Raw genomic sequence first — 14,300 nt, 5'->3', positions numbered from 1 at the left:
GGTGGTTTGTTTGTTTTTGTTTCATGAAAAACGACATGCAGCAGCACAGACAGACACCACATAAGTAAAAGCGTCCTTCCCTAGTCCCACGGCCTCCCTGCGTTCAGTGGCTAGTGACACAGGCGTCCTCCGTAGGACAAGCACACGTTCAGTATCAGTGGTTATGTTAGAACCGTAATTAATTCATATGAAAATCGAAATTAAATGCCAAAGACAACTAGTCCTACCTTATGGTTCTAATGATTTCTATCAGTGAGTCTTTGTTGTATAGATCTTTCTAGTTTCTGCATCTCTCCTTGCATGAATCAAGTTTAGTATCTTACTAATGCTGCCCCCAATAGGTTCGCTTCATTTCTTTTTTTTTTTTTTTTTTTTTTTTTTTAATCCTCCACTGTAACAGCTCCTTTACTTTGCAGTGAAAATTGATTTGTATATTCTTTGCCTCTGAGTCCTTGTGGGATTTTTTTTTTTTTTAAATTCAGACAGAAAGTCACACAAATTATACTCATCCTCATCAGTTCACTCAGTCCCATGTAATTAATTTTTTTTTTTCATCTTCATCTTTTGTTAGTACTTTTATGAGTTCATCAGTTTTTCATTAGAGTTCTGAAAATGCTTATTCATTCAGTTCAGCAGTACAGTCAGTTACCAGAAACCTGTACTTGTCAGAGTCTTTTCCATGAATTTCTTGAAGATGAAACCCTTTTATAGGAACATATTTGCAAAATCATCAGAGTACACCCAGAACTGTCTGTAAATGACAAAAGACTTAAAAATGACCACGGTTAAAGATTTGATGAAAGTTCATAATAATGCAGTTGACAAGAAAATTAGTTATTTCTGAGATATACATTTTAAAGTAATAACTAGGATTATTACTTATAACATTATACCAGAACATATAAGATTTTTAGAAATTTCATGCAATGTCTGAAACATTTATATTAACATATTTCCATACATATTTCCATACAAATACAAATATAAGATTTTTAGAAATTTCATGTAATGTCTGAAACATTTATATTAACATATTTCCATACAAATAACCCAATGAAAGTTTAGTATTAGTTGTTTTGTTTGTTTTTTTATTTGTTTTGTTTGTTTTTTTATACTGCAGGTTCTTATTAGGCATCAATTTTATACACATCAGTGTATACATGTCAATCCCAATCGCCCAATTCAGCACACCACCATCCCCACCTCACCGCAGTTTTCCCCCCTTGGTGTCCATATGTCCATTCTCTACATCTGTGTCTCAACTTCTGCCCTGCAAACTGGCTCATCTGTACCATTTTTCTAGGTTCCACATACATGCATTAATATACGATATTTGTTTTTCTCTTTCTGACTTACTTCACTCTGTATGACAGTCTCTAGATCCATGCACGTCTCAACAAATGACTCAATTTCGTTCCTTTTTATGGCTGAGTAATATTCCATTGTATATATGTACCACAACTTCTTTATCCATTCATCTGTTGATGGGCATTTAGGTTGTTTCCATGACCTGGCTATTGTAAATAGTGCTGCAATGAACATTCGGGTGCATGTGTCTTTGAATTACGGTTTTCTCTGGGTATATGCCCAGTAGTGGGATTGCTGGGTCATATGGTAATTCTATTTTTAGTTTTTTAAGGAACCTCCATATTGTTCTCCATAGTGGCTGTATCAATTTACATTCCCACCAACAGTGCAAGAGGGTTCCCTTTTCTCCACACCCTCTCCAGCATTTGTTGTTTGTAGGTTTTCTGATGATGCCCATTCTAACAGGAGTGAGGTGATACCTCATTGTAGTTTTGATTTGCATTTCTCTAATAATTAGTGATGTTGAGCATCTTTTCATGTGCTTCGTGGCCGTCTGTATGTCTTCTTTGGAGAAATGTCTATTTAGGTCTTCTGCCCATTTTTGGATTGGGGTGTTTGTTTCTTTGATATTGAGCTGAATGAGCTGTTTATATATTTTGGAGATTAATCCTTTGTCCGTTGATTCATTTGCAAATATTTTCTCCCATTCTGAGGGTTGTCTTTTCGTCTTGTTTATGGTTTCCTTTGCTGTGCAAAAGCTTGGAAGTTTCATTAGGTCCCACTTGTTTATTTTTGTTTTTATTTCCATTAGTCTAGGAGGTGGATCCAAAAAGATCTTGCTGTGATTTATGTCAAAGAGTGTTCTTCCTATGTTTTCCTCTAAGAGTTTTATAGTGTCCAGTCTTATATTTAGGTCTCTAATCCATTTTGAGTTTATTTTTGTGTATGGTGTTAGGGAGTATTCTAATTTCATTCTTTTACATGTAGCTGTCCAGTTTTCCCAGCACCACTTATTGAAGAGACTGTCTTTTCTCCATTGTATATCTTTGCCTCCTTTGTCATAGATTAGTTGACCATAGGTGCGTGGGTTAATCTCTGGGCTTTCTATCTTGTTCCATTGATCTATGTTTCTGTTTTTGTGCCAGTACCATATTGTCTTGATTACTGTAGCTTTGTAGTATAGTCTGAAGTCAGGGAGTCTGATTCCTCCAGCTCCATTTTTTTGCCTCAAGACAGCTTTGGCTATTCGGGGTCTTTTGTGTCTCCATACAAATTTTAAGATGATTTGTTCTAACTCCGTAAAAAATGCCATTGGTAATTTGATAGGGATTGCATTGAATCTGTAGATTGCTTTGGGTAGTATACTCATTTTCACAATGTTGATTCTTCCAATCCAAGAACATGGTATATCTCTCCATCTGTTGGTATCATCTTTAATTTCTTTCATCAGTGTCTTATAGTTTTCTGCATACAGGTCTTTTGTCTCCCTAGGTAGGTTTATTCCTAGGTATTTTATTCTTTTTGTTGCAATGGTAAATGGGAGTGTTTCCATAATTTCTCTTTCAGATTTTTCATCATTACTGTATAGGAATGCAAGAGATTTCTGTGCATTAATTTTGTATCCTGCAACTTTACCATATTCATTAATTAGCTCTAGCAGTTTTCTGGTGGCAGTTTTAGGATTCTCTATGTATAGTATCATGTCATCCGCAAACAGTGACAGTTTTACTTCTTCCTTTCCAATTTGTATTCCTTTTATTTCTTTTTCTTCTCTGATTGCCGTGGCTAGGACTTCCAGAACTATGTTGAATAATAGTGGTGAGAGTGGACATCCTTGTCTCGTTCCTGATCTTAGAGGAAATGCTTTCAGTTTTTCACCATTGAGAATGATGTTTGCTGTGGGTTTGTCATATATGGCCTTTATTATGTTGAGGTAGGTTCCCTCTATGCCCACTTTCTGGAGAGTTTTTATCAGAAATGGGTGTTGAATTTTGTCAAAAGCTTTTTCTGCATCTATTGAGATGATCATATGGTTTTTATTCTTCAATTTGTTAATATGGTGTATCACATTGATTGATTTGCGTATATTGAAGAATCCTTGCATCCCTGGGATAAATCCCACTTGATCGTGGTGTATGATCCTTTTAATGTGTTGTTGGATTCTGTTTGCTAGTATTTTGTTGAGGAGTTTTGCATCTATATTCATCAGTGATATTGGTCTGTAATTTTCTTTTTTTGTAGTGTCTTTGTCTGGTTTTGGTATCAGGGTGATGGTGGCCTCATAGAATGAGTTTGGGAGTGTTCCTTCCTCTGCAATTTTTTGGAAGAGTTTGAGAAGGATGGGTGTTAGCTCTTCTCTAAATGTTTGATAGAATTCACCTGTGAAGCCATCTGGTCCTGGACTTTTGTTTGTTGGAAGATTTTTAATCACCGTTTCAATTTCATTACTTGTGATTGGTCTGTTCATATTTTCTGTTTCTTCCTGGTTCAGTCTTGGAAGGTTATACCTTTCTAAGAATTTGTCCATTTCTTCCAGGTTGTCCATTTTATTGGCATAAAGTTGCTTGTAGTAGTCTCTTAGGATGCTTTGTATTTCTGCGGTGTCTGTTGTAACTTCTCCTTTTTCATTTCTAATTTTATTGATTTGAGTCCTCTCCCTGTTTTTCTTGATGAGTCTGGCTAATGGCTTATCAATTTTGTTTATCTTCTCAAAGAACCAACTTTTAGTTTTATTGATCTTTGCTATTGTTTTCTTTGTTTCTATTTCATTTATTTCTGCTCTGATCTTTATGATTTCTTTCCTTCTGCTAACTTTGGGTTTTGTTTGTTCTTCTTTCTCTAGTTTCTTTAGGTGTAGGGTTAGATTGTTTACTTGAGATTTTTCTTGTTTCTTTAGGTAGGCTTGTATAGCTATAAACTTCCCTCTTAGAACTGCTTTTGCTGCATCCCATAGGTTTTGGGTCGTTGTGTTTTCATTGTCATTTGTCTCTAGGTATTTTTTTATTTCCTCTTTGATTTCTTCAGTGATCTCTTGGTTATTTAGTAACGTATTGTTTAGCCTCCATGTGTTTGTCTTTTTTACGTTTTTTTCCCTGTAATTCATTTCTAATCTCATAGCGTTGTGGTCAGAAAAGATGCTTGATATGATTTCAATTTTCTTAAATTTACTGAGGCTTGATTTGTGACCCAAGATGTGATCTATCCTGGAGAATGTTCCATGTGCACTTGAGAAGAACGTGTAATCTGCTGTTTTTGGATGGAATGTCCTATATATATCAATTAAATCTAGCTGGTCTATTGTGTCATTTAAAGCTTCTGTTTCCTTATTTATTTTCATTTTGGATGATCTGTCCATTGGTGTAAGTGGAGTGTTAAAGTCCCCCACTATTATTGTGTTACTGTCGATTTCCTCTTTTAGAGCTGTTAGCAGTTGCCTTATGTATTGAGGTGCTCCTATGTTGGGTGCATATATATTTATAATTGTTATATCTTCTTCATGGATTGATCCCTGGATCATTATGTAGTGTCCTTCCTTGTCTCTTTTAACATTCTTTATTTTAAAGTCTATTTTATCTGATATGAGTATAGCTACTCCAGCTTTCTTTTGATTTCCATTTGCATGGAATATCTTTTTCCATCCCCTCACTTTCAGTCTGTATGTGTCCCTAGGTCTAAAGTGGGTCTCTTGTAGACAGCATATATATGGGTCTTGTTTTTGTATCCATTCAGCCAGTCTATGTCTTTTGGTTGGGGCATTTAATCCATTCACGTTTAAGGTAATTATCGATATGTATGTTCCTATGACCATTTTCTTAATTGTTTTGGGTTTGTTTTTGTAGGTCCTTTTCTTCTCTTGTGTTTCCCACTTAGAGAAGTTCCTTTAGCATTTGTTGTAGAGCTGGTTTGGTGGTGCTGAATTCTCTTAGTTTTTGCTTGTCTGTAAAGCTTTTGGTTTCTCCATCAAATCTAAATGAGATCCTTGCCGGGTAGAGTAATCTTGGTTGTAGGTTCTTCCCTTTCATCACTTTAAGTATATCATGCCACTCCCTTCTGGCTTGCAGAGTTTCTGCTGAGAAATCAGCTGTTAACCTTATGGGAGTTCCCTTGTATGTTATTTGTCGTTTTTCCCTTGCTGCTTTCAATAATTTTTCTTTGTCTTTAATTTTTGCCACTTTGATTACTATGTGTCTCGGCGTGTTTCTCCTTGGGTTTATTCTGTATGGGACTCTCTGCGCTTCCTGGACTTGGGTGGCTATTTCCTTTCCCATGTTAGGGAAGTTTTCGACTATAATCTCTTCAAATATTTTCTCTGGTCTTTTCTCTCTCTCTTCTCCTTCTGGGACCCCTATAATGCGAATGTTGTTGCGTTTAATGTTGTCCCAGAGGTCTCTTAGGCTGTCTTCATTTCTTTTCATTCTTTTTTCTTTAGTCTGTTCCACAGCAGTGAATTCCACCTTTCTGTCTTCCAGGTCACTTATCCGTTCTTCTGCCTCAGTTATTCTGCTATTGATTCCTTCTAGTGTAGTTTTCATTTCAGTTATTGTATTGGTCATCTCTGTTTGTTTGTTCTTTAATTCTTCTAGGTCTTTGTTAATCGTTTCTTGCATCTTCTCAATCTTTGCCTCCATTCTTATTCCGAGGTCCTGGATCATCTTCACTAGCATTATTCTGAATTCTTTTTCTGGAAGGTTGCCTATCTCCACTTCATTTAGTTGTTTTTCTGGGGTTTTTTCTTGTTCCTTCATCTGGTACATAGCCCTCTGCCTTTTCATCTTCTCTATCTTTCTGTAACTGTGGTTTTTGGTCCACAGGCTGCAGGATTGTAGTTTTTCTTGCTTCTCTCGCTTCACTTCTTTTGTGACCTCCTAGGAATTTTCCGTTTCAGATATGGTCACAATTCTGAAATGATCTCACGATCTGCATGCTTTAACATACTCATGTCCTGTGTCAGTGTATAAGAAACCATTTTATTTCAGATAGATAGCAGATCTTTTTCCCCTTGTTGCTTTTCAGACTTTTGCTTTTCTTACTATTTTTTTTCCTAAAGTTGCTATTTGCCATGGTCAGGTATTCTCTTTTTTCCCACTTAAGCTGTTTAACTGGGGTCTTATGCATCTAGGTAACTTATTTCAGCTTTGTCAGCAGATTTGATTATTGATGTTCAGCTGTGGTTGGCAGGGAACTCAGCAGATCCACAAGAAGTATTAGGTGGGAGAATCTGAGCTCAGACTCTCGGAGAATATGAGATTAGGCTACAGTGCTGACTAGAGCTAATAGTTTATTTCTCCCCCACCTAGTGCCTTTGTCTAAAGAGGAAGGATTCACACACATTGATGAATCAAGTAATGTTTGGGAAGAGGCGATTGTAAAAAGCAACTGCAATGGTGAATTTATTCAAAACAAAAAAAAAATGCCTCAGTTGGGCCTCTCATTAGTTAAAGTATGTGCTTTATAGCATTTATGCCCTCAGTCTTTGATGCTGTTTTTGACTTAATGATGTTCATTTGGTGTTTTAAGGCTTTTATAAGAAGGATTTTTTTTAGTCTTTCAACAGTTTAGTTTAAAGGTTTTCTTTCTTTCAAGATCTTTAAAGTAACCTTTTAAAAAATGTATTTCTCTCTACATGCAACCATCAGCCTGGGCATTAAGAATACAGCCTCTGGAGGCTTGATCCCACTGCACACATCCTACAGGCAGAGATGGGCAAGTTACGGAGGTAATAATGGCCCAAACCCTAGGTTTGTTAAGACTACATGAGTCAACCCTCCGAACAGGTAGATCCATAGTGTGCATTTAATAAATGACAGCCATTGTTAGGTGAATGCGAGGTGCTTATACATAGTCGTTTTCAGATGTTTTCATGAGAGCCTTCCTATCTATACGTTATGTTGCAGAGGAGTTGGATTTTAGCCATCAGTGTAATATATATTCCATGCCCACATGCCTTTCAGGAGTGACACTTTAAAGAGTTCTTCTTGGCACCCCATGTCCTTGCTACCCCTGTTGTTAGGCCCTTCTTGGCTTAAGGGTTTTGTATAATATCTTAATGTGGAAATAAATGGAATAACAAAAATAACAATGATAAAGCAGAAGTTAACCCTTCCAGAAGCTCACAGTTCAGTAGGCTGTGGGCTGCATGACTGACCCCCTCTGAGCTCCAGTTTCGCTCCTGAAGAGGACACTCGGCAGACCTGTGTGCACCCCTCTCCCCTGACCTGAGTGGAAGGGGATGTTGGTCCCTCACTATCAGACTCTGCAAAGCCAGTCTGGACAGAGAAGCTGGTGCTCTGTGGTCTCAGGTGGATGAAGCACATTTCCAGGGAGGTGTCAGATGAAACTGGGTGATATTGATTGTTTTCAGCTTAGCATTTCCTCCTGGTTTATAACTAACTGCTGCTCTTAAACTTGGAGAGAGAGGGCTGGTGGGGAGACCACTCACATGCGAAGGTTTTAGATTAACTATGGATAAGTTAAACTAAAATCCCATGAAATAGGCATTATCCCTATTTTAGAAATGAGAAGACTGACTTTAAAGCACTTGCTCAAAGGCAAATGCCTCTCTGCATGCTTCCAAAATCTTTTTTTCTTTTTACTCTGCTGCAAGACAGTAATAGGAATGGGCCCATGATTATCCTTGGTGTGTATTTTATTAGAATTTGGGTCTGAGGAATGATCACCAGTGGCACTATAACCGCACATTCTTAAACATGCTGACTTACCTGGGGGCAGGGCAAGACCCGGAAAACTCTGAACTAGAACTTCTGTTCCTCTGCTTCTCTAGACCACCCCCCCACCCCACCCCCACCTTCCACGCTCGTTCGTGTAGCGTCATGACAAAGATGGCTCTTGTGTGGGAAGGAAGTTTACCCAGAGAGCTGCCTGTCCGGAGGCCTGTGAGGACAGCCCTGGCCCAGGACCCAGACTAGCTGCCAGGCTCAGCGCACAGACCTGCAGCCTCTCCGATGAGCAACGCTAATGGGTTCTGTGGTGGAAGGAGGTTGTTTTACAGTCTGGACCCCTGTCTTCACTCCTTGGCGCTCTCTGTAGGCCTCGAGAGTAAAAGGCAGTACATTCATTTCTAATGCTTCCAATCGTGCACAGAGCCCTTCGCGGGTGTCTTTTGAGAAGCCCCATTTAGCTTTCGGACTCCTGACAACGCCCTCTGCACACACAGCACCTTTTATGTGAGGCAGCTGCCATTTGCATTTCCCATGCTCTCTATTTGCACAAATTCAGCGTGAGATTAGAAACAGAAAAGTTTAATTAGGTGGTTGAACAAATTCCCTCCCCAGCTCCCCAGGAGGGCCAGATGAGGGAAAGAATACTGAAAGAAGGGGAAATAAAATATTGCCATGCACTTCCGGTCCGCCCGACCCCTGGCCTCCCGCCCTCTGGTCCCGAGGCCGGAGCGGCTAGGCTCAGAGCACAGGACGCCCTCCACCCTCAGGCCACTGGCACCAAGACACTCGAGTCCCCGGCACAGGCTTTGTCACCACCTCAGCCTTCGAAGCTCTCCGCTCCCCCCTCCACTCTCCAAAGATGTAATTATCATTCATTTCAATAATTGTTTCAAATACGCATACGAAAAGAGTAAGGGAGATGGCAAATACAATTTTGTAACTACATGAAATGCCATTCAATAAACTCCAGAGATTTATTGGGTTGATTTGTCTGTTATCAAATTAACGAGAGCAGGACAAAGTGCCTTGCGCAGTTGTGAAGGCAGCACACGTTAAAATGCTGCAAATTATAAAGCGGGTGAGGCAGGAGATAGATGGGCTCCAGGTGAGGCATTTACAACAGGCCTTCTATTTACATTTCATGGGGCAGGAAACGTGGGCTTCAGGCCGGACACTTAGAACTAGCCCCCTGTTTGCATTTCCTGACACGGGAGGTAGGTGGGCTCCAGGTCAGACATTGAAAATCAGTCTCCTGTTTGCTCTCTGAGATAGAAGCAATGACAGAGACAGGGTAAATAGGCAAGCTTTGTCTCTTGTGGACACCTTAAGATAACAGTCATGGCGAGAACAAAGAGGGGCAAAACCTTGTTTGAGTAAAGGATCAAAGGATCTCCGCTTCCCCCCTCCTTGGTGCAAGGGAGACACTACACATGCGCAGAAAAGCTCCTTGGGGGTCAGGGAACAACTCCAGACTATGGTGACTCTTGCCTCTCCCAGACGCCTTCACATCGGGATCCATCTTGGCTGAGAGGTGCGTGCGCACCTAAGGGGAGGGTCCTGAGACAAATGGGGGCAGGGGGCGCGGACAAAGCAAGATGACTGGCCAGAAGGGAGACGAAGACCCGAAAAACTGCCCCCTTATAAAGGATTTAAACTTCCCGAAGGAGCCACTCTCTCTGAGTTCACCCGTGTGTCTTTCCGCATGTACTCTGCTTTTCCAATAAACTTTTTACTTTTCTCTTTACCTTCTGCCTCCTCGCCTGAATTCATTCTTGACGAGGCAGGCAAGAACTAGAGATCCAGGCCCTAGCTGCTGGCCCCTGTGGTCTAATTGTTAGGACTCCCGGTCCTGGAACTAAGATCTTGCTTCCAGCTCCCGCTCGCTGTTGCTTGCTGCAAGCTGCCGCTTACTGCTGCTTGAGTCCGAAGTCACAGGGAGGGGGGTGGAGAAAAATGCACTTCCTAGTCCAAGCTCAACTTCACGGACTATGTGCAGCTCGGGCAGGCGGGGCGCTGTGGGAGGGGCGAGAGAGGGGCTGGACGAGGCCACTGGCCCAAGGGGCAGCGTGGGTGACGGGGCCACCAGTCCCAGGTTCTTACTGGCCCCGGAGCAGAGCTCTTGCCTTCACACGCCCTGCCCTCTCTTCCTGCTTCTGAGCCCCCTAGAAAGGTGAGCATCCTCAGCTCTGCCCCCTCACCCTCCCCAGCTCTGCCCCCTCACCCTCCCCAGCCAGAGTTTGCCTGGGGACTGAGGTCACCAGGTGGCCGTGGGCCTGGGGAAAGAAGAAAGAAGAGGATGGCGACTGGCTCTGAAAGATCACCCCCATCCCTCGAACAATTTAATATGCAGACTTCTGATGCCACTTCCCAGATTGGGAGTGGGAAATGCCAGGTGGTTAAAGGGAAGGTGCAGGGAACCTTTGAATCTAGCCACAGGCTCTAGTTCTGTCGTTAAAATATATGTGCATTCAAGGATCGAGCAACCCAGCTCTAGCGGCCCGAGCAGAAGTTAGAGGGCAGTCGCCACAGCCCGCTTGCTCAGGTCCTGGGGAGCCCTGCGGGTGTGGTTCCAAAGTTGCGGCCCATCTTGCAGGTCTGTGTGTTCATTTAAACAGGTAGCAGTGTCACCAGACTGCCTTGCTGAGCCTCCTTTGCTGAATGGGAGGCACAAGGCAATTTCCCCTGCTCTGCCTGGGGTCAAAGTGCACCACCTCCCCAGCTACCACCGGTAAGCTCTGTCCACACGGCCCTCCCCTCCGAGAGACCCAGCATTTCGGAGGCTGACTGTACGCTCCCAGGGGAAAAGAAATGGTTTTGAGAGACATTGGGTCTTTGGGGTTGTAAAGCAAAAACTTGTAGTTCGCAGTAATACTGTGCCTAGGCCTGGGGCAAAGCAGAGACGCTAACAGCACGGAGAGCTGGGTGGAGGGAACCAGCGAGAGGGAATGGCGAGAGTCCAGCCACTCTGGCCTGGGGAACAGCGGCACTAAGTCCTGTGGGGGAAGCTGCGGGGCGGGTAGGGGTGGGCAGAGCAGCAGCTTTGGAGACACACAGACCTGGCTGCCGACCTAGTGCGCCGCTGCCACACTTACAACCCTGAGAAGGTCCTTAATCTCGAGGCGGCTCAGCTACTTCCTCTATTAAAAAGGGGGATCTTTTTACCCACCTTGCAGAGGTGTCGGTATAATTAAATAAGAACTAGAACCTGGGACATAATAGTGGCTGAAAGATGTGAATTCCCTTTCCAGCCAGAGCCCCGAGCCTGGCCCCAGCCTCCCTCTGCCTCCCCCGCCACCCCCAAAAGCCTGCGGGGCACACACAGCAGCTCTGCAAGGCCTTCATGCCACCCTTGCCAGATCGCACTTCATCACCTCCTGCCCAGCCTCCCCACTGCGCTGGCTCAGCCGCTAGGAACCCCGCTTCCCTGGTCGGCCTCCCTACGCGGCCCCCCTCAGATCCACCCACTCCCAGTAGCCAGACCAGAGTTAACCAGCACTTCCTAGAAGCCTTTGAAGCCCCACACCTGACACCCACACACTTCCTGTGTGACGCAGCCAGAACTCCTCACAATATTCAGAACCCCCGTCACGGTGATATCGAGTGCACCTCTGTCCCCCAACACCCGCCGTGACCACTGACCCTGCAAAGTATGTACTACAAGTGCTTTCGTTCCTCTGGGCTGTGTCCGGCAGGCTCCTCCGCCTGGATAACCTCCCAGCAGACAGGAAAGCTTCACAAAGAAAGCAGCCTTGCACCTGGGTCCCAGAGGTCGACTGCTTTGGGGGAGCAGAAAATATAAAAGTCAGAAGAAACTGACCGGGCGGGGAGACGTGACAGAGCAACTTCCCAGGACAGAAACAGAGAGGTTCAGAGCGGCCGAATGACTGAGTTCATGGAGAGGAGAGTGGGAGGCCAGCTTGTAGACACTCAGGGTGGGGGCCTTTACACTGAGAATGACCAGCGGGGCGCACGAGGCTGGTGGGATGCCAGATGCACACGCGTGGGCACGGCCTTCCTGCGGTGCTTCCCACTGACCGCCTCCAGCCAGGGCCGCACCCCCTAATCAGGTCATGCCTGGCTCCTGAAGCCATTCGTGTTTGAGGTCCCCGCAAACAAGCAATACTGGGGCCAGTAGAAATACTGAAGATTTGTACACAGGATCACAGTCTTGAGGAGAAGGATGAAACGATGGGAAGGTCGGCGAAGAGGAGACTGCTGGCTGCAATTGCCCGCCCGCCTGAGGGTGGAAACAAGGCCCTTTATGCGGGTGATGCTGACACGGGCTTTGCCGCGCGTGGGCCTGCATGACAGTAAAATCCTGTGCCTGAGGCAGAGTAGCGACTGATGCCACACCCTAAAGTCCTGCGCTGGCCCAGAGCGGCTGCCCAGCAAATGTCAGTTCCCTGGCCTATAAATTCTCTCTAGAACATGAAGGCCTCATCGTCCCAATTCCACTTTTGCCCCCAAACCTACTCTCCACGGAGCAGCCAGAATATTCTGTATATATACTATAAATAGAGACAGTCACTCCCCTACTGAAAACCCTCCCTAGGGCACCCTTTATCCTTAGGCTTCTGCACACCGCTCTTGACGAAAGCTACCCAGTTGTGAAATTTGAGGTCAAATGTGTAGATCTGCCTTGTCCTTCGGGTCCCATCATTCTGTGTGGCATCCAGGTGGGACTACACCCGGTCCCCTCAATGCGGCCAAGGTTTTCCTGAACTCCTCCAGCTTTGGGCCTGGACTTGCTCCTCCCCCACTGCACCTTCTAGAATGTGGGGGCCAGAACTGAGGCCGCTCCCGGCCGGCATGCTCTCCCGTCACCTCTGGGATGGCAGGTCCCATCCTCCCTTGTCACCCACTCCCCAGGCCACTTCGTGGGCAACAAATAGCACCATGATCACCCTGGCTCTGCTCTGTGGGACTTCAGCCCCTGCACTGGCCTTCTAACTGCTTCTATAGTTTCAAACCTAGGCACCCTCCTATCTCAGGACCTTTTGACTTGTGCTTCCCTCTGCCTGGTTTATCCTCCAGGTACCTGCATGGATCCTTCCCTCAATTTCTACTCCAGTGTCGCCTCCCCAGGGAAGCCTTCCTGACCACCAGTAATAGAACTGCAACCCCTGCGCTCCCTCAGGGACATGGCCCATCTCCATTTCTGCGCAGCACTTCTCACCACGTAGTATGTTTACTGCTCATCTTCCTCAGCTGGAAGCAGAATTCCATGAAGGCAAGGGCTTGATATGTTTGGTTGCTCAATACGTGTGTGATGAAGGAACAGATCACACTGCAGGCGTCACCTGGGAGGGAGCCTGGCTCTACCTGAGTGAGCGCTGCGCAGGTGGTGGCTGGGACCCAGGTTGCACACACTCCGTGGTGCGGGGCTGCAGGTCCAAACTCTGAAACCATGAGCTACTTGAGGTTGGCCCCTTCCACTGCCCTGGTCCTGGGGGGGCAGGAGGTCGGGGAGCTGGAGCCTCAGGGCTTGGCCGGCAGTGTGGCCAAGGGCCCTGTGCCCTGGGGTTACGATATGTGGATTTGAAGGGTTTCTCACCCTTCAATGGACAAAGTCAGGACACAGCTGTGCAGTCCAGAGCTGAGCTATCATCTCCCAACAGAGCGAGGAAAGAGAGGTGTCCAGGGCCTGGTCACCAGGCAGACAAGGGTGACATTTACCAGAGCAGAGTCATTTTCTTTCTTTTAAAAAATTAATTAATTATTTATTTTAGGCTGTGTTGGGTCTTTGTTGCTGTGCGCGGGTTTCCTCTAGTTGCGGCGAGCGGGGGCTACTCTTCATTGTGGTGCACGGGCTTCTCATTGCGGTGGTTTCTCTTGTTGCAGAGCATGGGCTCTGGGCGTGTCGGCTTCAGTAGTTGTGGCATGTGGGCTCAGTAGTTGTGGCACGTGGACTGTAGAGCACAGGCTCAGTAGTTGTGGTTCACGAGCTCTAGAGTGCAGCCTCAGTAGTTGTGGCTTGCAGGCTCAGTAGTTGTGGCACACGGGCTTAGTTGCTCCGTGGCATGTGGGATCTTCCCGGACCAGGGCTCAGACCCGTGTCCCCTGCATCGGCAGGCAGATTCTTCACCACTGCGCCACCAGGGAAGCCCCAGCAGAGTCATTTTCCATCAGCTCCGGCATCCCCAGCAGCAGCCTGAGGCATTGTTAGTCACCTCACATCTTGGACCAACGGGCACACCTGAGAGTGAACTTGATGACTGAGTACAAACACTCCCCATGTGGCTATCTGTAGGCTCTAGGCCCCCTCCTGCCCTCCCAAAGCCCACTCCCCCCACCCCACTCCCGCTGGCTTCA

At 45.2% G+C, this 14,300-nt stretch overlaps 1 protein-coding gene across 1 annotated transcript in view; it reads right to left on the bottom strand.

The window, feature by feature from the left end:
• Nucleotides 1–14,300, bottom strand: part of RDX (radixin) — a 652,052-nt gene that overhangs the window by 534,785 nt on the left and 102,967 nt on the right. The gene's annotated exons all lie outside the window — the stretch shown is intronic.

The sequence above is a fragment of the Balaenoptera borealis genome (assembly GCF_965194805.1).
Source record: "Balaenoptera borealis genome assembly, chromosome: 11".
In the NCBI taxonomy this organism is placed as follows: Eukaryota; Metazoa; Chordata; class Mammalia; order Artiodactyla; family Balaenopteridae; genus Balaenoptera; species Balaenoptera borealis.
The sequence above is the reverse complement of the archived record's forward strand: the minus strand, read 5'-3'. Positions and strand labels throughout refer to the sequence as shown.